Genomic DNA, 23490 nt, shown 5'->3' with positions numbered 1-23490 from the left:
GATGGATCTCAATTGCCAACAAAACAGTTAGAGAAATGTAAACTGGTTTTGGCCTTATATTCCTCCTCCTTGAAGGATGACATTTGCGCTGAAACAGGAATGATAGGAGGGAGCCAGAAAATTCAGCAAGTGCAAAGGCCCTGGGGCAGGAATGAGCTTGGAGAGTCAAGAACGGATGGGGATTGTATTAGTCCGTTCTTGCGTGGCTATAGAGGAATGCATGAGGGTGAGTAATTTATAAATAAATGAGGTTTATTTGGCTCACAGTTCTGCAGGCTGTACAAAAAGCATGGCACTGGCATCTGCTTTTTGTGAGGACCTCAGGAAGCTTCAAGTTGTGGCAGAAGAAGAAGGGGAGCTGGCATGCCTCATGGAGGGAGAGGGGGCAAGAGAGAGGAAAGAGTGCTCATAATAAATATCGATAAAATTATACCTTCTAGGCATAGCAGGGAGGATCAGTAGACCTACCCGCATTAAAGACATAATAAGGCCCAACGCAATGGCTTGTGCCTATAATCCCAGCACTTTGGGAGGCCGAGGTGAGCGGATCACCTGAGGTCAGGAGTTCAAGACCAGCCTGGTGGGTTTAGTAGAAACTCCATCTCTAGTAAAAGTACAAAAATTAGCTGGGCATGGTGATGGGTGCCTGTAGTCCCAGCTACTTGGGGGACTGAGGCAGGAGAATCACTTAAACCTGGGAGGCTGGAGGTGGAGGTTGTAGTGAGCTGAGATCGCACCACTGCACTGCACTGCACTCCAGCCTGGGTGACAGAGCAAGACACCATCCCCCATCCCACCCCCAAGAAAAGACATAATAAAAGCTAACATAATATTTATATAAATAGAGGGCATTTGGTAATTATGATTTATCATAATCTAATGGGTTGATATCATTTTTTTGGTTTAACTAATTACCAATTCAATTCGTTCTAACCTCTTTTGGACTCACTCATAGACTAGGCCTAGGATTAAAAATAATAATTAGTATAAGAGCTGCACTAATTATTAATTTTAGGTTGCTTGTCTGAAAAACTCATGGTAAGGGTAATAGTAGGAAGATTTCAAAGAGGAGAAATGTCATGGCTACTACAGAAAACTTTATGAAAAAGGGGACGTGGCCAGAGCCTATTAGGTCAAAACTACATTCGTAGGGACTTTTTAACAATGATAACCCTTGAGATCTAGTAGAGCGAGAACTCACTCATTACCCTAAGGACAGTGCCAAGCCATTCATGAGGATTTGCTCCCCATGACCCAGATGCCTCCCACAGGGCCCCACCTCCAACACTGGGGATCACATTTTAAGGTGAGATTTGGAGGGGACAGATATCCAGACTATATCAGGAGCTGACACAACTGAAACAGTGTAAGGGGGACAGCAGGAGGACAAAGCAGAGGGGAGGCCGAAGTCCTGCCAGGAGCAGGGTGTGGACCCAGGAGGCCTGGCTGCCTGGCGTGGCATTGGAGTGAGCTCTCCTGTAAGATGGCAATGAGGACCTCATCCTCAGAGGCAGGCCTTTCCACTAAGGCCAGGACCATGATGGGACAGCAGAGCGGTCCAGAAAATGAAGAAGCTGGCAGAGGGTGGGGGAGTTGGATCACCCCAAAGACATCATCAAGAAGGCAGGGGCAGGTCATCTGGGCTGTGAAATATGAGTAGGGTTTGTCTGGGCAGCGAGAGGGAGATGGACTTTCCAGAGGGCTTGGCATCTATCTGCCAGGGCAGTGGGGGCGGGGGGTGGCACATGAAATTGTGTGGTGTTGCTTCCCTCCTGCTTTGCAAGCTGTGAGTGCCCCACAGGATTGAATTGAAGGACCAGAACCCTGGATGGGAAAAACCAGGAACCCAGGAGATCTCAAGGGTCTTAGCAGACAGACCCATGTGATGTCTGGACCCTGACCCTTCCCACCTAGTGCCCCAGGATTACAGAACACCCCCTTCCTTATAGCCTTGCTTATTTGCTCAGAAGTCAAGGCCCAGGATGGAATCTCATTGCCTGAGAACGCAGGAGTACGAGGAGCTTCTAGGGAGCCCTTGCTTCTGTTGTGGGAGGGCAGCCTGTGCATTTACCATCCCACAAGGAGAGCATGCGGTGGAGGAGAGGTGCTCCCCAGGAAAGGACTGACGGCGGTGAGATGGGAGCACAGGATCCTTTGGGAGCAGGGCAGCCCCAGCCCACCCTCACCCTCTTGATTCCTGCCTATTCCATTCTCTTCCACGGCATGGAAGGAGTTCCCACCCCAGGCTCCCTGCTGGAGATATGACGGGGAGCAAACAGCTGTGACACTGGTCCACTCTGAGCTCCTGCAGTGGTCCTAAAGCCAAAATGAATAGTGCCCACTGCCTGTGGCCAGGGATCTTGCTGCACTGGGTGGGAAATGGTCCTATGAAGAATGAACTAGGGGTGGGTCGTTGGTGTTAATCTTAGATCCCCATGAGTAAGAAAGGACGTATCTTTGTTGTCAGTGTCACTTTGATTATTAGTGACATAGAAATACTCTTTGTAGGCTATTGGTCATGTGCATTTCTTCAATATTGATTTGCCTTTTATCTACTATGTTTAAAAATTTGTGTTGTGTGCATTTGTGATGATCGTTTTGCAAGAGCTCTTTGCGTTTATTATGAATATTAGCCAGGTGTCCGACATGGGCTGAAAAGACGCTTGGTTTGCCATTTATTTTGCACTGTCATTCAGGGTATTTAGTCTGTTAGCACAGGAATCAAAATTTTTTTCTTTTTTCTTTTTTTTTTTTCCTGAGATGGAGTCTTGCTCTGTTACCCAGGCTGGAGTGTAGTGGTGTGATCTCAGCTCACTACAACCTCCACCTCCTGGGTTCAAGCAATTCTTCTGCCTCAGCCCCCCGAGTAGCTGGGATTATAGGTGCGAGCCACCATGCCTGGCTATTTTTATTTTTGTATTTTTAGTAGAGACAGGGTTTCGCCATGTTAGCCAGGCAGGTCTTGAACTCCTGACCTCGTGATCCACTCACCTCAGCCTCCCAAAGTACTGGGATTACAGGTGTGAGCCGTCACGCCCAGCCAAAACCTTTTTCTAGAAAGAATCAGATAATAAATATTTTAGGCTTTGAGAGCCATGCCATCTCACTTCCATCTGTTTGTGCCATTGGAGCATGAAAGCAGCCGTGGACACTGTGTACACAGACGTTCACATTTCTTATGTGTTCAGTCTTTTCTTCTATATAAATATGGGAGGCCTTCCCTACTCCAAAATTAAATGAAAGAAAAACAAAAAGCTAGAGAAGAGGAAAAGTCCTCAAAAGTGGTGTAAGTGTCATAAGCAGTGATGAGTGCTGACAGAAGATGTACTAGCATCGCCTTGGATCGCAGTAGGTCTTGAGTCTCCAGGAGGAGGCGAGAGTGAGCATTGCTGCAGGCAGGGGCAAAGTCATGAGGGAAAGCCGAGGCATCTGGCCAGGCCTAGGGGAGCTCTTCAGCAGGGCCGGGGTGGGGGTGGCACTCCAGAGGGGCGTCCCCTCATCCTGTGCCTCTCCTCTGATCCTTATTTTCTCTGCTGACCTTGATGACTGTGTTCTCAGAGGACACTGGGCTCAATTGTGTCTTGAGAGACGTGTTCAGCCAACCACCTGGTCTTTGTCAGTCCCAGTGAGACCCCAAGTGAAACCCCTCAGCTTCCTTCTATGGAAACCATCAGGCCCCTTCCTTCCCTCTAATCTGGGCCCTCCCAGGGACTGGATTGTCAGTTCTGATCTTAAGGAATCACATGTGAATTTTACACTTAGCTCCTCTACCCTTTTCTTTTAATGCTGTTTCACAGATGTTCTGAAACCCAGTGCTGTATTTAAGATATAACTTTCCTATCCTATAACTTTGAATGATAAACTAAAAAACCCAGCTGGTTTTGCAAAGGGTTTTCTGAGTGTGAGAGAGTCGGATGGGGGTTCTCCCCTTCTCCTCACAACCCTCAGCTTGGTTGCTCTCATGACATACTGGAGAAACAGGCTTGGGCCTGGACCAACCCTGTGCAGACTCACAGACTCACAGCTGGCCATGGGACCTGGGACAGGCCCTTCACCTTTCAGTGGCCTCCGAGATGATGGTATGTGTGATGCTTAACTTAATATTGAATGTCAGCTCATTTGATTGAATGATAAAAAGTATTGTTCCTGGATGTGTCTTTGAGAGTGTTCCCAAAGGAGATTAACCTTTGAGTCAGTGGACTGGGAGAGGCAGACCCACCCTCAATCTGAATGGGCACCATCTAATCAGCTGCCAGCGTGGCCAGGATAAAAGCAGGCAGAGGAACATGGAAGGACTAGACTGGTAGAATGGCTGAGTCTTCCAGCCCCCATCTTTCTCCTGTGCTGGATGCTTCCTGTCCTCGAACATCAGACTCTGAGTTCTTCAGCTTTTGGACTGTTGGACTTACACCAGTGGTTTGCCAGGGACTCTTGGGCCTTTGGCCACAGACTGAAGGCTGTGCTCTCGGCTTCCGTCCTTTTGAGGTTTTGGGTCTCATACTGATCCGCCACTAATTTCCTTGCTTTTCAACTTGCAGACGGCCTATCGTGGGACTTTACCTTGTGATGTTGAGTCAGTTCTTCTTAATGTTTGTTTTTGTTTCTGTTTTGAGACAGCGTCCCACTCTGTCACCAGGCTAGAGTGCAGTGGTGCATTCTCAGCTCACTGCAACCTCTGCCTCCCAGGTTCAAGCAATCCTCCTGCCTCAGCCTCCCAAGTAGCTGGGATTACAGGCACCCGCCACCACACTCGGCTAATGTTTTGTATTTTTAGTAGAGATGAGGTTTCACCATGTTGGCCAGATTGGTCTCAATCTCTTGACCTCATGATCCGCCCACCTCGGCCTCCCAAAGTGCTGGGATTACAGGCGTGAGCCACCGCGCCTGGCCTTCTCCTTAATAAACTCCCCTTTATATATACATCTATCCTATTAGTCCTGTCCCTCTAGAGAACCCTGACTAATAGTATGTGACTGGAAACATCTCTAGTGAAGGTGCAGTGAGACAACTTAGGTGGTATGTATTGGCATGACACGTTGGCATCACTCCAGAGCCTGGTGACATAGGTTTGGGTGACTGACTTTGCTGCCTACTAGCAGTGTAACCTGGAACAAGTGACTTCACCTCTTTGTGCTTGTGTAAATATGGGGGGATGATAAGGCACCTAATAATAGATTGTTTGGAAGATTGAATGGCTTAATCCACATCAAGTATCTGAAACAGTGCACATCTACGTAGTTGGGAAATGTTAGCTATTGTAGGCCAAGTGCCAGTCACGTAGCAGGTGTTCAATAAATACAACCACCTTTCTGTTATTAGATGTGCTGGAACAATTCCATTACACTAACTTTTGCTACTTTTGTAAGAACTGCAGATTTAATGCCTATCTACCTCCCTGTAAGCACTGTTAATTAAAGCCCCCAAGCCCAGATAACCTTGCTTTTCTGTCCTTAGCAAGCTTTGGCTTGATAAGAATTTTCAAAATGTGTTTGTTGATCTTTTAAAACCCCTGAGATGAGTATTTACTGCCAAAATGTGCAAGTGTATCGCAAGGATTTAATTCAGGCGCTGGATAATAATGCTGGAGATATAAAGAAGGAAAATGGCGACGTTTTCATTTCTTTGCCCTCTATCTGCTATGGCTATGAGCACTTCTCTTTATCATTTACAATCCTGTTTGAAAAGGTCACTGGTTATTTGCGTGAATCATACAGTGTGAGGACTTAGGAAAAAAGAGCCAAAGATTGGCCGTCGCAGTCGCCTGCTTAATTCCCTGTCCTTCCTACATGATGGAGTTTGCTCTGAGTCTCTGCTGTTCTCAGCTTGTGGTGGCCACCACGGGGTACAGGAGGACCCTGGGTCCCGGCATGTGAGACTGTCAGTAATGATGAGAAGACCAGACACTGCTCAGAATGCATGGAGTTCGTAAGTCCACTTGAAATTAGGCTGGTGCAACTGAGGAACGGTGCTTTAAATTTTATTCCATTTTAATTAATTAGCTAATTATTTTAATTAATTAGCTAATTTAATTAGTGGTACTAATTAGTTAATTAGTGCAACTGAAGAACTGTATTTTAAACTGAAATTTTCAATCCACTCTCATTTTTACTTGCATTCCCATTTTACAGAGAATTCTGAGGGTCCAAATGCCTCAGCACTGGTTTAGAATTGCCTGGCGTGTACGTAGTGGACCTGCTGTCTTCAGATAGGTGCAGACTATCTCTGAAAGCTCTCTCTGCCTCAGTTCCTCTCTAACGATGTTCAGCAGGTTCAGCAGGGATTCTCTGAGCCTCCTGTAGCCTGTGTTTCGCATGATGTGGGGTGAAGGGGCGATGGCATATTTATTGGCCTCGTATCTGATAGTTGCCTGCACATTGTGCCCAGAGAAGCACTTTGGGAAGTGGAGCTGGTGTTCAAAAGGCCACTAACTGGCTTATTCCCGAGGATTCATCTTCAGGTGTTGAAATCTCTTTTTTGAAAGACCTAACCTGGGAAGTCCACTGAAAACAGGTGTGTGATGCAGTTTCTCAGAGACAGCGGGAAACCAGAGAGTTTCCAGAGAGAAGTGTGAAGAGCCATTCTCCATTGCTTTTTTTTTTTTTTTTTTGAAATGGAGTTTCACTCTTGCTGCCCAGGCTGGAGTGCAATGGCGTGATCTTGGCTCACTGCAACCTCTGCCTTCTGGGTTCAAGCGATTCTCCTGCCTCAGCCACCCGAGTAGCTGGGATTACAGGCATGTGCCACCAAGCCCAGCTAATTTTTTGTATTTTTAGTAGAGATGGGGTTTCACCATGTTGGCCAGGCTGGTCTCGAACTCCAGACCTCAGTTGATCCACCCGCCTTGTCCTCCCAAAGGATTGGGATTACAGGCGTGAGCCACGGCGCCTGACCCTCCTTCACTAATTTGCTGGGTTACAGTCACTGCCCTCCAGAGGGACATGATCCGCCCTGCTTCCCTCAGTGACCTCGTCCTGTAAAATTATCGCTCCCCACACTGGCTGAATACCACCAGCTCCTTTCCACCCTGTGATCTCCCACTGGCATGGCCCTCCACCTGAGCTCCACTCTCCTCACCTGGTGTTTGCAAGCGGCTCACTCAGGAGCTCAGTCTCACGGTCCCCCGGTGCCCCATGCCCTGTCATTTGCGGGGGTGTCCTGTGATCCTCACAGGGGCCTTGTGAAGTCAGTCCTGTTCTCATTTTACAGACGAACCTTAGAGAGGCTCCATAGCTAACTCAGAGTCTCAAAGCAAGTGAAACGCAAGAGTAGAGCCCACTTCTGTCTGGCCTTAGACCCTGTGCCTCAACTGCACAACCAGTATTCTCTGATAGAACTTTCCCAGTGATGGAAATGTTCAATACCTGTACTGTCCAGTTCAGTAGCCTCTCATTGCATGAGGCTACTGGGCACTTGAAATTTGGCTGGTGCCACTGAGGAACTGTGCTTTAAATTTCATTCAATTTTAGTTAATTAGCTGATTATTTTAATGTATTAGCTAATTTAGTTAGGAACACTAATTAGTTGATTAATGAGTACATCTGAGGAACTGCATTTTAAACTTAAAATTTAACTTTAATTGGAAATAACCACATGAGGCTAGTAACTGTAAAGAACTGTGACAAGCCTGAGATGTCTGCCTGTTTGCAAGCTGACGAATTAGCCTGCCGACAGATGCTGGCAGAAGATAGGAGCTTCCCGAATCAGAGGCGAGGGACTTCGTTACTCACAGCACAGCGGGCAGCCGGCTTGAGTTTCATACTTGTGTCATTTCTGCTTGCCTCCAAGTCCCATGGGGTTTTGTGCAAAAGCATGTACCATTATCTGTACCGTTTTGTATGATGCACAAGCTTTCAGAGAGAGGGACTATATATTTCACTCCTCATTGTATCTCCAGTATCCCAAAGAGGGCCTGGAACATTCTAGGGACCTAACAAGTCTCTACTAAATGACCAGTGACTCTGGTTCCTCACAAAAGCCAAGAGTCTGGACCCCGTGGTTATTGAGGATCCTCCCGGCTCTTGAAGAAGGTCTCTGAATTTGAACGAGTGCTCTGCTTCTGAGGTTGTCTCTTCCTCACAGTCGCTGTGGAGATCAGCCTCAAACAGGGCTCTCAGTTTCCTCCCTGCAGAGCCTGAGTCTGGGACTCCGTGCACGTAGATTGCAGAGGAATTGTTCCAGGGAAAGGGTGGGGGACACAGGGCTATGCAGGGGAGCTGCTGAGCAGGGATGTACTCCCAGCTAGATCCCATGGCCAATCCCAGAGCACAAACTGCACCATGAGACTGTCCCACAAACCTAAAAGTTTGGCCTGGACCCAGGGACATTTGGGAGCCTCAGAAGATTATAGGCAGCAGGAAGGAAAGACAGAAATCCGAGAATTCCACATAAGAAAATGTGTTCTGGACTCTGGAGTCCAGGTAATTTGGTGTTTGACTCAGACTCTAGGTGGCAGTAGGGAAGAGAAATGAGCGTGCTTCCATGCTGTTGGGGAAAGGTGCATTTTTTTTCAACTCTAGTACTTACCATCGGCGGGGGAAACCGAAGGAAAAGGCAAAGGAGGCCAACCTTGTGTAACCCCATGTCCCTCCCTCATTGTCTGTGGGCTGCCTAGGGTGTAGGGGGTGAGAGGGTGGGCACCTCCCAGGGGAGGCAGCTCCTGTGTGGCCAGAGGCACTTCTCTGGATCAAGGGACAACTGCAAGCTGTCAGCAACCAATAGTCACAGCAGCTGAGGGGTGGTGGCCCAGCCAGAAGAGGCCCCTGGGCAGAGTGCCAGCAGCATCTACCCTGCAGGGACCCAGCACCTTCCAGGTAGCCTGACCCCAGCTAAGGAAATGAAAACCTGAAACCTGCCTTTCCAGGTGAAGTGGCTCCGAGGGTCACTGGGCGTAATTTGCTACCTAAGGAAAGTCCAGCGGTTCTTGATTACCATCCCCTGCCCTCCACGCCGCTCAGGTTTCCTGCTTGTCCTCTGGGCCGACCTGGAGAAGAAAGACACAATAAGTCTTCTTTTCTTCATGTCCCTACAATGTGCCAGGAACTCTTCAAGAAACTTGGCCTATATTATCTCATCCAACTTTCCCAGCAAACCCGAGAAATGGGCCTTGTAATGCCCGTGCCTGCAAGGTGGAAGCCGTGGCTGGCAGAGGTGAAATCCCTTCCTGGCACCGCACAGCTAGGAATGGCAGTGCCAGGACTCAAAGCCAACCCTCCTGGGCCAAAGCCTGTGCTCTTCCCCACCATCCCCATGGGCATGGGTCGGGGAGAGGATGCATCAGGAGATTGTGCCTTCCTGTTCTTTCTCTTTCTCCAGGCAGCCCCAGCAAGCACTGCAGGAATTCAGGGAGCAAAGAGGGAAGTCAAGGAACCCTATCCTATGGTTTCCGCTACTGATGAGTAGTGGAGTTGAGAATGTGCATCTTTCCCCAACAGCATGGAAGCTCACTCATTTGTCTTCCCTGCTGTCACCTGGCATCTGATTCAAACACCAAATTACCTGGACTCCAGAGTCTAGAACACATTTCTTATTGGAATTCTTGGATTCCTGTCTTTCCTTCCCGCTGCCTATAATCTTCTGAGACTCCCAAATGTCTCTGGGCCACGGCCCAACTTGTAGGCCTGGGTTTTGAGATCCCTCTGCAGTTTGCCAAGTTTCTTTATTTCTATTTATTTATTTATTTATTGTAATTTTTTTTTTTAGTAGAGACAGGGTTTCACCATGTTAGCCAGGATGGTCTCCATCCTCTGATCTTGTGACCCACCCACCTCGGACTCCCAAAGTGTTGGGATTAAGGCGTGAGCCACTGTACCCGGCCCAGGTTTTTGTTTGTTTGTTTGTTTTTGTTTTCGAGACAAAGTCTCACTCTTGTCCCCCAAGCTGGAGTGCAATGGCACAATCTTGGCTCACTGCAACCTTCGCCTCCCAGGTTCGAGCAATTCTCCTGCCTCAGCCTCCTGAGTAGCTGGGATTACAGATGCATACCACCACGCCCAGCTAATTTTTGTATTTTAAGTAGAGACAAGGTTTCACCATGTTGGCCAGGCTGGTCTCGAACTCCTGATCTCAAGTGATCTGCTTACCTCGACCTCCCAAAGTGTTGGGATTACAGACGTGAGCCACCGTGCCCAGCCGCAGTTTGCCAAGTTTCTTCCAACCAATCTTATCTTTCAAGGTTGCCCATCACCATCTCCCACTGTAATAAAAAGGAGATCTGCCATTTATTTGCTCAATACCTAAAAATATTTGTTCTTGTTTAGGGAGCCCATGCCACATGCCCAAGATGGGCAGATCACTTTGTATGTGTTATCTTGTGTGAGCCTCATGAGGACCCCATCAGGCAGTCCTGTTGTTCTTGTCTCACAGATGAAAAATTGGAACTCAGTGAGGTACAATAACCTATTCAAAGTCTCAAAGCCAGTGAGGAATAGAACAAGGATTAATGCAAGTCAGTCTGGCCCAGACCCTGTGCTCTCTACTTCTCCGTCAGCGCTCTCCAATAGAACTTTCCCAATGATGGAAATGCTCTATGTTGGTACTGCCCAGGTCAGTAGCTGCTAGCCACATGAGGCTGTTAAGCACTTAAAATTTAGCTGGTGCAACTGAAGAACTGTTCTTTAAATTATATTCAATTTTAATTAATTCAGTTAATTTAATTAGTGGCATTAATTAGTTAATTAATGAGTGCAACTGAGGACTTGTATTTTAAATTTAAAGTATAAGTTTAATTAGAAATAGCAGGTGAGTGCGGTGGCTCACGCCTGTAATTCCAGCACTTTGGGAGGCCGAGGTGGGCGAGCTGCGAGGTCAGGAGTTCGAGACTAGCCTGGCCAACATGGCGAAACCCTGTCTCCGCTAAAAATACAAAACTTAGCCAGGCATGGTGGCACATGCCTGTAATCCCAGCTACTCAGGAGACTGAGGCAGGAGAATCGCTTGAACCCAGGAGTTGGAGATTGCAGTGAGCCAAGATTGCACCACTGCACTCCACCCTGGGCGACAAGATGAAACTCCATCTCAAAAAAGAACAAAAACAAAAACAAAAACAAAACAAAAGAAAGAAAAAAAAAGAAATAGCCACGTGAGGCTAGTAGACATAAAGAACTGTGACAGACCTGAGATGTCAACCTATTTGCAAGACAACAGATTAGCTTGCTGGCAGATACTGACAAAAGATAGCAGCTTCCTGGATTAGAGTCAAAAGACTTTACTCCAGCACAGCAGGCAGCCTCAGTTTCACATTTGCATCATTTCTACTTCTACCCCAAGTCTCATGGGCTTGCTTCATAGATGAGGAACCTCAATCTTTTACTATAATGGTCTGCAAGTGAACCTACTCAACTTTTCTCTTGGAGGGAGGCATTATCTTTATGATACTGGAGAGTGAGCACACCTGTGCCCTGCTCTGGAAGGAGACACTGTCTCTGTGTTCCATGCTCTGTGTCTCCTTAAAAAGATAGTTCAGAAAAGAAGCCTCCCTGTGCTTCTGCTTGCAAGACACACGGAAGTGCAAGAGACCCATGAAGAATTATCTGTCAACCATGGATGCTGCATTGGATACAACTCCCAATTGTCTGCAGTGCCTGTTCTGGGATGTTTCACATGTATTACATCATTGACCACCCCCAGATGTCTGCAGAGTTAGCCTGTCTGTTCTGTTTAGCAGGTGAAGAAATTGAGGCTCACTCCCACCCAGCTTCCTGAACTTTGAGATCATGGATTCTCCTACCCAATACCAACTCTTTCTACTTCCCCCTTGTGCCCCCAAAAAACAGAAACCTGGAATGTTTGTCCTCCTCACTCCTTTTCAAAACTTTACCCTCCCAAACTGGAATTCCTTTTCTCTTCTGCCTTGTCATCTTCTTCCGATTTTCCAGAAGAGTTGCCAGTCTGACCTCCTCCCCGAAGCCTTCCCTGCATAGCTCAACCTATGCTGAACTCCCCTGTCTCTTCTCGATCATAGAAGGTCCTATCTCATACTCTTGACTGACAGCTCTTGAGGGCAGAGCCTGTACCTTCCCATGGCCACTCTTCCCCAACATGGCCTACCTATCTCAGGAGTTGGGGGAAAAACAAACCAACAAATAAGGACTCAAAAAACGAAACCAGAAACAAGCAGCTATTATTTTATGCCTGGGATTGACTTCCCACTTCACTACCCACTTTCAGTTCCAGGCCCCAGGGAGTGGGTGAATGGGCTTGATTCTTTCCCAGAAAGGGGAGATGTTTTGAAATGACTCAAAGAAAAGCTGATTGGATTGGATTGAGTTTTGGTAAATCCACCCACAAGAGTAGAGAAACTTGACATTTGCCTTCCGAGCCAGCAAGAGGGAGGAATCTCATTTCCTTCTAACTGAGCAGGAGGCGATGGAATGATGCCTGAGCAGGTCTCAGGAGACTGGGTTCTAGTCCAAGTTCTGAGGCTGGCTGGCTACATGACCTTGGGGAAGACACTCCCCTTTTCCAGGTCTTAGTTTCTCATCTGTGATGCAGGACTGGAGGAGGGGGAGAGGAGTCAGACTCTCCAGTTGCTCTCCCACCCTACCTTCCATTCTGGGCTTCAGTGGCCCTCCGGGCCAGGAGAGCCCAGCCTTCACTTCACAGGAACTCAGTGAAGTTCTGCTCCTCCCAGCCTACTTCCTGCCACCTCCCTGAGGAGGACCAGCCTTCCCTCCTCTCCATGTACAGTATAGACGTTGCACACTGCCTGGCTGAGGGAGCACCTAATGTAAGGCTGTGCTGAAATAGCAGCATTTGATTCTAATCCAAACTCCTCTATCTTCAGCCCTAATACATTACCTCATCATAAACATAATTCACAGTGCCGCCATCGCTGCCTTGAAAGGTGGGCATGTTTTTCTCTGCACTCTCATTCAGTTATTTTTAGGAAATGCCATGTAGTTCCCACATACTTGACATCTACCTGCTTTCACTACATCTGGAGAGATTCAGGAAATCAGAAAGTCCTTGTTAAGGATAAGGCCTAGGGTGGAGCTGCGATGTACTTTCCATTTGTAAAACCCAGGCAGAAGAGTCCATGCAGGTTAAAGACACAGATAAAGAAAAACAATTGATTGAAGAACAATTGGCCCAGCTAGGGTGGAGGTTCTCCAGGCAACCAGGGAGTGGGGGGCTGGACGGAGGGAGGAAGGAAAGGAGGGAGGGAGGGTCTTCAAGGAGGGGTGTCAGGGATGGGGCGGAGAGGGAGCAGACAGTGGATCCTAATCATTACAGGCACTGTGCTGAGAACTCTTATCACCTCTCACTGAATCCTTACAGCAGCCCCAGGACGTGGGTATGCTCATTATCCCTGTTTTGCAGATGAGAAAACTGAAGTTCAGAGATGAAATGGCTTATCCATGGCCACTGAGCTGCAAAATGGCAGAGCCTGAGTGGGAGTCGGAGCTCCTGACCGTCTACTCAGTTCTTACAAATCAAACGTTTGTTGGGGGGAGATAGCATGCTTGCAAAAGGAACTCTGTGTTTGTCAGCTTTGCTGCATAACAAAATCTTCCAAGCTCAGTGACTTGCAACAAATGTTTATTTCTTGTTCATTACAAGTGAAAATGCTGTGGGTAACCTGCAGGTCAGCTGTGGCTCAGCAAAGCTCTGTGAATTTTCTCAGTTTAAGGTCCAGGGTGAAGGTAGTCGCTAACCAGGACATGCTGTCCTCTAACCAGAACTGAAAGAACTACATAGTCAAATTTCAGCTTTCTGCTCAGAGATGGCACATGTCAGAACTGCACACACTCTGTCGACCAAAGCAAGTGATGTGGCCAAGCCCAATGTCAGTGGAGCAGAGAGGGATATTGTCTGTCCTCCCACAGTGAGAGGTAGAGGGTGCTAGAAGGGGAATAAATAGTTGCATAATACAGTTGGCTGGGCCGCACTGAGCTCTGCAGACAGATGCCTGGGTCTGACTCCTATCTCCGTCACTTAATAGGTTATATGGCCTTCAGCAAAGTGCTTGACCACACTGTGCCTCAGCTTTCTCATCCGCAAAATGGGGATGATAATTATAGTCCTGCATTAATTTGCTAGAGCTACCATAACAAAATATCACAAACTCGGTGGCTTAAACGACAGAAATTTATTTTCTCACAGATCTGGAAGCTGGAAGCCCAAGATCAAGGTGTCTTCAGGGTTGGTTTCTAATGAGGGCTCTCTTTCTGGCTTGCAAATGGCAGCCTTCTAATTTGTCCTCACATGACTTTCTTATGTGCATATAGTGAGAATGCTTTCTGGCACCTCTTTTTTTTTTTTTTTTTTTTAATAGGAACATCAGTTCTAGCAGATTGTGGCCCCACCATTATGATCTCATTTAACCTTATTACCTTCCTAAAGGTCTTATCTCCAAATACAGTCATCTTGAGGGTTAAGGCATCAACATATGAATTTGGTGGGGGTGTGGGGGACAGTTCAGTCCATAGCAAGGGCCAATTCTGCAGGGCTGTTGTGATGATTTAAATGGGTTAGGATAGTGTCTGGCCTACAGGCAAGCACTGAATAAGAACTAGGCTGCTCTCAGTGCCCTGGTGGTAGCAGGCCCCACAGTATCATGATTGGGCATTCCCTGCAATGATAATGCCTCATTTGCTTTCTTTGTCCTTTGCAACCTCTCCCAATTCCTGGCATAAATGAGGTGACCAGGAAATGGATGCTTGTGTCCCCCAGTGAATCCTGAGGCAGTTGACAGAAGGCACGCAGGGTTTGAGGTGCCCTGCCTGGGCTACACTCGCTGCTGTGTTGCTGACCTGCTTGGTGACCTTGGCCAAGCCACCGTCTTCTGCCAGCCGGGATGCATCTCATTAAGACAAAGCTTGTTTTGTCCACAAAATCTGAGCAGATTTCATTTCCCCATGGCCTTTTGTGGCTATTCCTAAGTATTGGGTAGTGCTCAGAGCCAAAGTGCTAGAGATTGGGTTTTGTTGTTGTTGTTGTTTGTTTTTGTTTTTTGTTTTTTTCTTGAGACGGAGTTTCACTCTTATGACCCAGGTTGGAGCACAGTGGCGCAATCTTGGCTCTCTGCAACCTCCGCCTCCTGCAACCTCTTCTTCCCAGGTTCAAGCGATTCTCCTGCCTCAGCCTCCCAAGTAGCTGGGATTACAGGCGCCTGCCACCACACCTAGCTCATTTTTGTATTTTTAGTTGAGACAGGGTTTCACCATGTTGGGCAAGCTGGTCTTTGAACTCCTGACCTCAAGTGATCCGCCCACCTTGACCTTCCAAAGTGCTGGGATTACAGGCTGAGCCACTGCACCTGGCCAGAGATATTGTTTCTTTTACAGAAATGTTCTTATAGATTTCAAATTGACAGTAATTCTCCAAACCCCCTCCCACAGCTACTGCTCCCCACCTTAAGACAGCACCTAATGACCCTGCCAGATAGGGCCAGGCTGGACAGGCATCGGAGAACTTACTCTGGCTGCCTGTGTCTGGGGCAGTTTCTGGGTTATGCCTAAGTGCACACACTTCCTTGGGGATGGGGGTGGGTGAGAACAGCCTTTGACCTGCAGACCTGGGTTCCAGTCCCCATTCTGCCCTTGCTCCCCTTAGTCCACCGAGCTGCTCGACCTCCGAGCTTTGGTTTCACTCTGTGGGTGATGGCGAGGCTGGAGCTATCCCAAGGGACTGTCATGGGGCTAAATAATGGATGTGAAAGGCCTTAACCCAGTGCCGGGCACACAGCAGGTCCCAGAAAAAGGATGTGCCATCCTCTCACTTTCTGTTTACCCCACCTGTGCTTATCCTTCACTGAGTGAGTGTTTTCCTGCTCTTGAGTAGCTACCCACAGACACAGAACCACACAGGCTTGGGGCGACCTCTTGGGATTCCGTGGCGACACTGAGAAAGCCTGCGTGGATTTTTCTATCCTCGCTCGTGTTACCTTTCCCACATCTGACCTTGCTTAGAAAGAACTATGTCTGAGGCTGTTTGTTTAGTAGAGAGCTCTGTTAGCTGAGGAGGGACAGATTAAAGGCGGTGGGGACAGCCAAGCCTGTCCAAGTCCCCTTGCCTAGTGTGGCTCAGCCCGGCAGCGTTGGGAAGGAGAGCACCAGGTGAAAGTTCTTGGCGTCTTCCCAGCTCATTGCTAATTCGTTATTTGTATGATGACTGAGGCAGTGCATTTTTGACCCTCTCAGTCTCAACTTCCTCATCAGGGAAACAGGAACAAAGATACCTTCCGTGAGACGTGCAGCATCTGGCCCAGAGTAGAAGGTGATGATGATGATGAAGATGATGATAGCTCAGCCCTTAGGGAGCATTGCTGACAGGCCAGGAATGCTTTAAGCACTTCATATTCATTTCATATTCATTGACTCTCTTAATCTTCTTGGCAACCCTAGGAGGTGGGCACTATTATTCTTTTTCTTTACAGATGAGGAAACTGAGGCACAGTGAGGTTAAGTGACTCTGGGCAGGATGTACAGTCAGTGAATGACAGGGCTGGGAATTAGACCCAGGCTGTCTTGCTCTGTAGCCCCTGACCCTCCTCATTGCCCTTAGACCTAGGTGACATTAATTATGTCAAGCTGCGTCTCCTCCCTACAACCTTCCATGCACTGTTGGGGAAAAGGGCACAAAGAGCAGGTGTTGCTTGTTCTGAAAAGTACTTACTTTTAATTAAACTAAAAATGTCCCTTTCGCGTTGTTTCTCTAGAGAGTCAGAGGCAGGGCAGCCCCTCCCTGGGCACCTCCTCCTCCTCCCTCCTCAGGCCCCCGTGGGCCTCTCGGTGTGATATTAATGTCTGAAGGCCTCCGACTCATCCATTATTGATGAGGCATGGGTACACTGTGGGGAGAGGGTGAGATTGAGGCCCAGGCAGTCTTCACAGCTCAGGAAGTTCTTTTCATCCCTGTCCCTGGTGGAAAAGTGCATTACAGGTGACAGGCGCAAAAGCAGCTGTGACCAAAGCCACTGCCAGCTGTGGGTAGGGCATGATTATCATTTGTTATTGCACCCTACTGAGCACCCTCTTCTCATTCAGGATTTAGGAAAAAAATTACAGCAATGACAACACCACTTCTCTGATCCTGAGTCTTAGGTTCACGTCTCTCTGTTCCTTCACAAAATGCCTAGCTGTCTGTTTCCTGCCAGTTAGAAGAATATGCCAGACTCAGAACTACCTCCCATCCCGGCCCAATGAGATCTGTGACCTGCCCCCAGCCCTGTTGTGAGTGCACACACTTCCTTGGGGTTGGGGGTGGGTGAGAACAGCCTTTGACCTGCAGACCTGGGTTCCAGTCCCCATTCTGCCCTTGCTCCCCTTAGTCCACCGAGCTGCTCGACCTCCGAGCTTTGGTTTCACTCTGTGTGTGATGGCGAGGCTGGAGCTACCCCAAGGGACTGTCATGAGGCTAAATAATGGATGTGAAAGGCCTTAACCCAGTGCCGGGCACACAGCAGGTCCCAGAAAAAGGATGTACCATCCTCTCACTTTCTGTTTACTCCACCTGTGCTTATCCTTCAGGGTTTGAGCAAGATCCCCTTGTCCTGGCCCTCTTTGGCTCATTCCTCCCCCATTTCGGTGTTTTGCACGTTGGTTAAAACTCTTTGGGGCAGGCTCTCCAAATTTAGTATTTTTACAACAGGAAGTGGTCTTAGAGCTCATGCAGCTCAGAGCTTTCTGTTTGTAGTTTGGGACAGGAAGCTTCTGCACGAAGGTCCCCTGGCTCCCGTCCAGTGCTCCTTAAGTGACTCTTCTTTCCCCACACTGAGTGCCTTGAAAGGGCTCAGAGGCTTCACATGAGCACGTGGCATTTACTGTGTGTATCTGAGCCAAGCAGGGACAGAAACTGTCTCACCGATCCTCACGCCCTCTCCCCATGCTCAGTCTCCTGAGTATTTTCTTCTGTTTTTCAGATGAAGAAACTGAGGCTCAGAGAAGTTAAGAGACTCCACTGAGGTCACACAGCCGGTAAGTGGCAGAGCTGGGATTCGAACCCAGCTCTCTTTCACTCCAGAACCTGTGCTCTAAATTGCCTTGCTTTCTTTGCCTTAAAATGGGGAGACCTGCGACTTTGTTTTCTGTTTGAATGGTGCTCACACAGATTCCTGGGTTGAAAGGAGAGGGCCCCTGGGTCCAAGAATTCAGAAGGGTGGTGGCGTTTGAGAAAAACAGCCCCATTCCCAGGGGGTGCCGTGGCTTAGACACACCCGGAGCTTCAGCACGCCCGGGTTCAGGATGGAGCACACTGTGGCCAGCAGGGGCCTGGGTCCATTCTCCCAGGAGGGTTGCTCCGAGGCCCCAGGATCTCTAGGAACCAGACCCCTGGAACCCCACAGCAGGGTCCAGGTGCCTCTTCGTGTGCTGTGTGCCTCACGTTCTGCCTCAACCACAGAGGAGCCCGGCAGGCAGGACTCGGCCTCACTCAGCACCACTCTGGATGGTTGCATAGTTACACGGTGTGGTTTGTAGTATTTTTGGTTTTGTTGTTTTTGCAAAAGCCAAAGGAAGTCTGTGGGCTGAGTTCTACCTTCCCTTCTTTGAGGATAGTTGGTCTGCTCAGTCAGGGGCAAGCAGAGCTCAGCTAGGGGAAAAACCAAAACAAAACAAAGAAACCCTCCAAACACAAGGTTCACAGATCAGAGGGCACCTGACCTAGCCGGACAGTGACACTGGCTGTTCATGGGCAGGGCTCATTGGAAGTTCCATTGCGATCATCCCATTTTCCAGATGAGGACACTGAGGCCCAGAAACGACCACACCCTCACCTCTTGGGAGGCACAAATCAGAAGGAATCTTTGATCCCTGAGTGCTGAGTGCTTCTGCTGTTTCACAGCTCGCTGTCCCTGCAGTCCGCACATACTCACGGAGGGCCTACTGCTGCTCCCAGCAGGCACACAGCAGTCAGGGAGTCGGATGAACTGCCTGCCTCCTGGTGGGGGGAGACAGAGAGACAGACATTCAGTCCACTGTCAAGTGCTAGTTCCTGATGAGGGCTGTGAAGGGGAATGCCACAGAACAAGCAGCACAGACAGCGATGCTATTTTAGGGTGATCCGGCAAGGCTTCTCCAAGGGGGGCATTTGGACAGAACCGTGAATGCAGTGAGTGAGCAAGCCGTGTGAATTCTGGGGTAGGAACAGTATTGGTGAGGGAATAGCAGGTGCAAAGGCCCTGAGGCAGAGAGTATGCTTGGTGTACCATCACGCTCTTTGAGTTTGATTCTCTGGGTGTTTGCTACCCCACCCCCCACCACCATCACAGTGGCTGCTCACCTCTAGTATCCCTTCCTTAGTCACCTCCAAGTGTCTGCAGGAGTGTGGCAGTGGGATGGGGGTTGTGTAGCAAGAAAAATCAAACAACATTGCACAGGGTAGGCCGGGTGCGGTGGTGCAAGCCTGTAATCCCAGCACTTTGGGAGGCCGAGACAGGTGGATCATGAGGTCAGGAGATCGAGACCATCCTAGCTAACACAGTGAAACCCTGTCTCTACTAAAAAAATACAAAAAACTAGCCGGGTGAGGTGGCGGGCGCCTGTAGTCCCAGCTACTTGGGAGGCTGAGGCAGGAGAATGGCGTAAACTCGGGAGGCGGAGCTTGCAGTGAGCTGAGATCCGGCCACTGCACTCCAGCCCGGGCGACAGAGCGAGATGCCGTCTCAACAAAAAAAAAAAAAAAAAAAAAAAATGCATGGGGCAGAAGAAAGGTGTATCTCTAATAGGAAGCTACTTGTCTTAGTCCTTAATCCTCTTTGCTCAATTTCTGTCTTTGATGAAGCTTGCAATGGTTTCATCTTCTTGCTTTGTATGTATTCTCAAAATGCCTTCTTTAACTAGAGCTGTGAGTTCTCAGCACACTGCAGTCCACTATGTCAGGCCCGTCTTTCCAGGCAGAGCAGAAACCTGGATTCAAAAACCACAGAAATAGGAGAAGAAATCGTTTTGGAAACTACACTGCCGACCTTGTGCTGAGCTCAGGGAGGGAGGTACAGCAGGCAGACAGCGGCTGGGTGGGGGTGCAGTGGCTGACAGACCTCTGGACCTCTGTCTTGGCACAGCCATTAGGCTCAGGCCCCTGTGTGCGGACTCAGGGTGGTATTAGCACCAGCCGAGTTCCTGGGGGAGCAGCTCGTGGGGCTGGGTGTGCTGGAAGAGACATGCTGAGGAGTTAGGGACCCCAGGTTCTCTCTGACTTTGTTTTCTGTTTTGATTTTGGTCACATAGATTTGTCAGTTGATAAAAAAGAAGGGCTCCTGGGTCCAAGAACTCGGAAGAGGGGTGGTCTTTGGGAAAAACAGCCCCATCCCCCTTGGGTGCCGTGGCCTGGACAATCCAGAGTGTCAGCACAGCAGCGTTCAGGATTGAGCCCATTGTGGCCGGCAGAGGCCCCGGTGCCCGTCCCAGGAAAGTTGCTCTGAGGCTCCAGGCTCTCTAGGAACCAGACCCCTGGGCTCCACAGCAGGGCCAGGTACTTCTTCATGTGCTGTAGTCTCATCTTAGTGCCACCTCGGCCAGTGTACAACCTTGGGCAAGTCCCGCCCCCTCCTGGAGACTCTGAAAATGGAATGGAAAGGTGTGGTCATCTGTATGTTCCTGTGGTCTGGAAATGCTACAACCTTTATGTCTCTAAGGCAGGTAGCAGCCAGACATGGGGACTGGGCTTCTGTCAGCTCCCCTTTGATTCTGTAGACCTGTGGCTCTTAGCAAAGAGATGTCCTAGGAAGGGGGACAGTACCTTGGTGATCCTGTCTTGGACATTTAGACCAGAGCTTTCGCCCATTCTCACCTCTCCTTGACCTGAGACCTGTGGCTGCAGAACCAGAAACTCATTTCCAGAAGCAGCAGTATGTCTCTCTTTCCACAGGGCTCAGAAGTATTTCTTAAGCCTTCCATTAACTGCATCTTCCTCAGCTGGAAAAATAATACTCAGAAAGCAGTTCTGTCTGGTTTCTGGCCTGTAAGCTCCTGAAGAGTTCTTGTAAGGAAGGCTCAAAAAACTCCTGTGCTATGTGACTTGGAGCCCAGCCCTGTAGCTTCCCTCCAAGGAGCAGGCAGCTCAGTGGTTGACCAGCAAGCCCATTATCATTCAGCACCATTAGTTATCCATGTGTCTGCCTGTCAATTAAACAAGTGCTTATGAGGGCCTGGGGCCAGGGACACATACCGAGAGTACTAAGACTAAATAAGACACAGCGCGTGCCCTCCACAGCAGTTCAGGCACAACATGACCACTTTCTCTATTCGGTAAAACTCAGAGTTCTTAACTTTATTATTCGCAGTTCAAAAGCGGCGTGAGCTTTTGTGTCGGCTCCCCTTCACCCGCTAAGTGCCATAGTGGGCATGCAGAGGGCCCGTATAGATGCCTGCATATGCAATGGGTTACGATATAGGACAGGAACACCAAGCTTGGGGGATCCACCATCTTGTGACAGACAGCAAGCAAGCCAGCTTTTTGTCCCAGAGGGAGACGTTACCACATGTCTCAGGATTGGTTGCTGCAAATGCAACCCAGGTACAGAGCAGTCAGAGCCTTGCATTCTTTGTCTACCCAGCAAGATGTGTAGGAATGCAAGAAACTCATGGAGGAATGTCTGCAAACAATGCATTAGCATTGCACATATCTGGATGTGAATCCTACCTCTAACAATTTAACTAAGTGTTAAATTGGGTAAATTGCAATCACTGGACTTCTCAGCCTCACTTTCCTCTTCTATAAAATGGGGATAATGCCTACTTTCCAGGTGATTGTGAAAGAGAGTGTAGGGTCACTCCTCTGGGAATACAGTAGGGAACTAAGAAAGCCCTTGAGTTCAAGAAACTTAGTTGCTCGGGGAATCCTTTCAGCTATATGTAAGTATGCAATGTCAGTCATGTGTGTGGCTTATGCCTGTAATCCCAGCACTTTGGGAGGCTGAGGCAGGCAGATCACGAGGTCAGGAGATGGAGACCATCTTGGCTAACATGGCGAAACCCTGTCTCTACTAAAAATACAAAAAATTAGCTGGGCGTGGTGGCACACGCCTGTAGTCCCAGCTACTCGGGAGGCTGAAGGAGGAAAATCGCTTGAACCCGGGAGGTGGAGGTTGCAGTGAGCCAAGATGGTGCCACTGCACTCCAGCCTGGGAGATAGAGCGAGACTCTATCTCAAAACAATAAAAAAGAAAAAAGAATAGAGGAAAAAATGCAGAGGCTGATACGTATCATGGTTCAGGAACAGTTTCTGCAAGGGTTTGCCATTTGACCCAGCATCCTGAATTGAGTAACGGAATGACCTTACTGCCTATGGGAAGAGCATGCTGGGCAGAGCAGACAGCCTGTGTGTAGGTCCTGTGCTTGGCCTGCTTGAGGGATAGCGTGGAAGATGATGTAACTCTGCAGAGTGAACAAGGAAAGGCATGGAACATGGAATCAGAGAGTAGGCAGGGACCAGTTCATGTAGGATCTTGCAGGCCTTGATGAGAGCCTTGGATTGCATTGCGGGTGTGGAGGGAACTCACTGGAGGCTTCAGGTAGGTGGGGGCAGGAGGAGAAAATGGCACGGAGGAGGCCGGGAGAGGCTGCAAGGTCTGGGATTTGCTTTTATCCTGCTGCTACTAACAAGTTAGCCTGTTAGTGTTTCATGGATCCTGGCAGAAGACGTGAGATTCCTGGGTCAGGAGTGTTGTAAAGTGGGAAAGATCTCACTGCTTTTTGTGCACAAAGCCTGAGCTCAGAATGAGCTCTTCTGAGTTTGAAGGGGAATGATAACTCAGTCAATACTTTCAGAAGCTGAGCCTCAGTCAACAAATAGGAATGAGATTCTTGGAACAGATTCCAGGACACAGCGTATCAGAAGGCTCTTATTCTCTCTCAGCCTCCATGTCTTACCTGTAAAATAGGGAGAACATTGCTTCCCAGGCATATTGTGGGGCCTTGTAAGTAGAAATTGAATCTGAAGACCCTGCACACATTCTCTGAGTTAATAAGAAACAGCAAATTCTTCCTAATAATTTATCCTTCCAGGTTTTTGATTATCCCTTTTCTCCACTGAGAAGCTATTAATGTTTCTATGTAGCTCTAGTGCACAACACACACACTCTCAGACATGCTTGCAAAGTTTGCCTGCCAGTGTCTTCCTGGATAAACGATGGTGTTGGTCATTTAGGGGACAAGCAGAGAGAAGAAGGTGAAAAGAGTCAGAACCACAGAGGGGCAAGAGAAAATAGCTAGAGCGGCCTCTTTTTTTCTTTTTTTCTTTTTTTTCTGATACAGAGTCTTGCTGTGACACCCAGGCTGGTGTGCAGTGGCGTAATCTTAGCTCACTGCAACCTCCACCTCCCAGGTTCAAGTGATTCTCCTGCCTCAGCCTCCCGAGTAGCTGGGACTACAGGCGTGTACCACCACGCCTAGCTAATTTTTTATTTTTCTAGTAGAAACGGGGTTTCACCGTATTGGCCAGGCTGGTCTCAAACTCCTGACCTCGTGGTCCACCTGCCTGGGCCTCCTAAAGTGCTGGGATTACAGACGTGAGCCACTGCGCCCAGCCAGGGTGGTTTTTCTTTAGATCACG

The 23490-nt window shown here is 48.7% G+C and overlaps 1 protein-coding gene across 5 annotated transcripts in view; it reads left to right on the top strand.

The window, feature by feature from the left end:
• ST3GAL1 (ST3 beta-galactoside alpha-2,3-sialyltransferase 1) overlaps positions 1–23490 on the top strand; it is a 117201-nt gene that overhangs the window by 54732 nt on the left and 38979 nt on the right. For 3 of the 5 annotated variants that reach the window (XM_033202965.1, XM_033202970.1, XM_033202966.1), the window contains one exon: positions 17861–17915. The gene's annotated coding sequence lies outside the window, so the exon portion shown is untranslated. Of the gene's footprint in view, positions 1–17622; positions 17916–23490 lie in introns of those variants that run through there. The other 2 variants (XM_033202971.1, XM_033202968.1) reach the window with 2 other exon arrangements.

Source organism: Trachypithecus francoisi, unplaced genomic scaffold (genome assembly GCF_009764315.1).
Source record: "Trachypithecus francoisi isolate TF-2019V2 unplaced genomic scaffold, Tfra_2.0 Lachesis_group7, whole genome shotgun sequence".
Classification (NCBI taxonomy): Eukaryota; Metazoa; Chordata; class Mammalia; order Primates; family Cercopithecidae; genus Trachypithecus; species Trachypithecus francoisi.
This window is presented reverse-complemented; position numbering and strand designations above follow the sequence as displayed.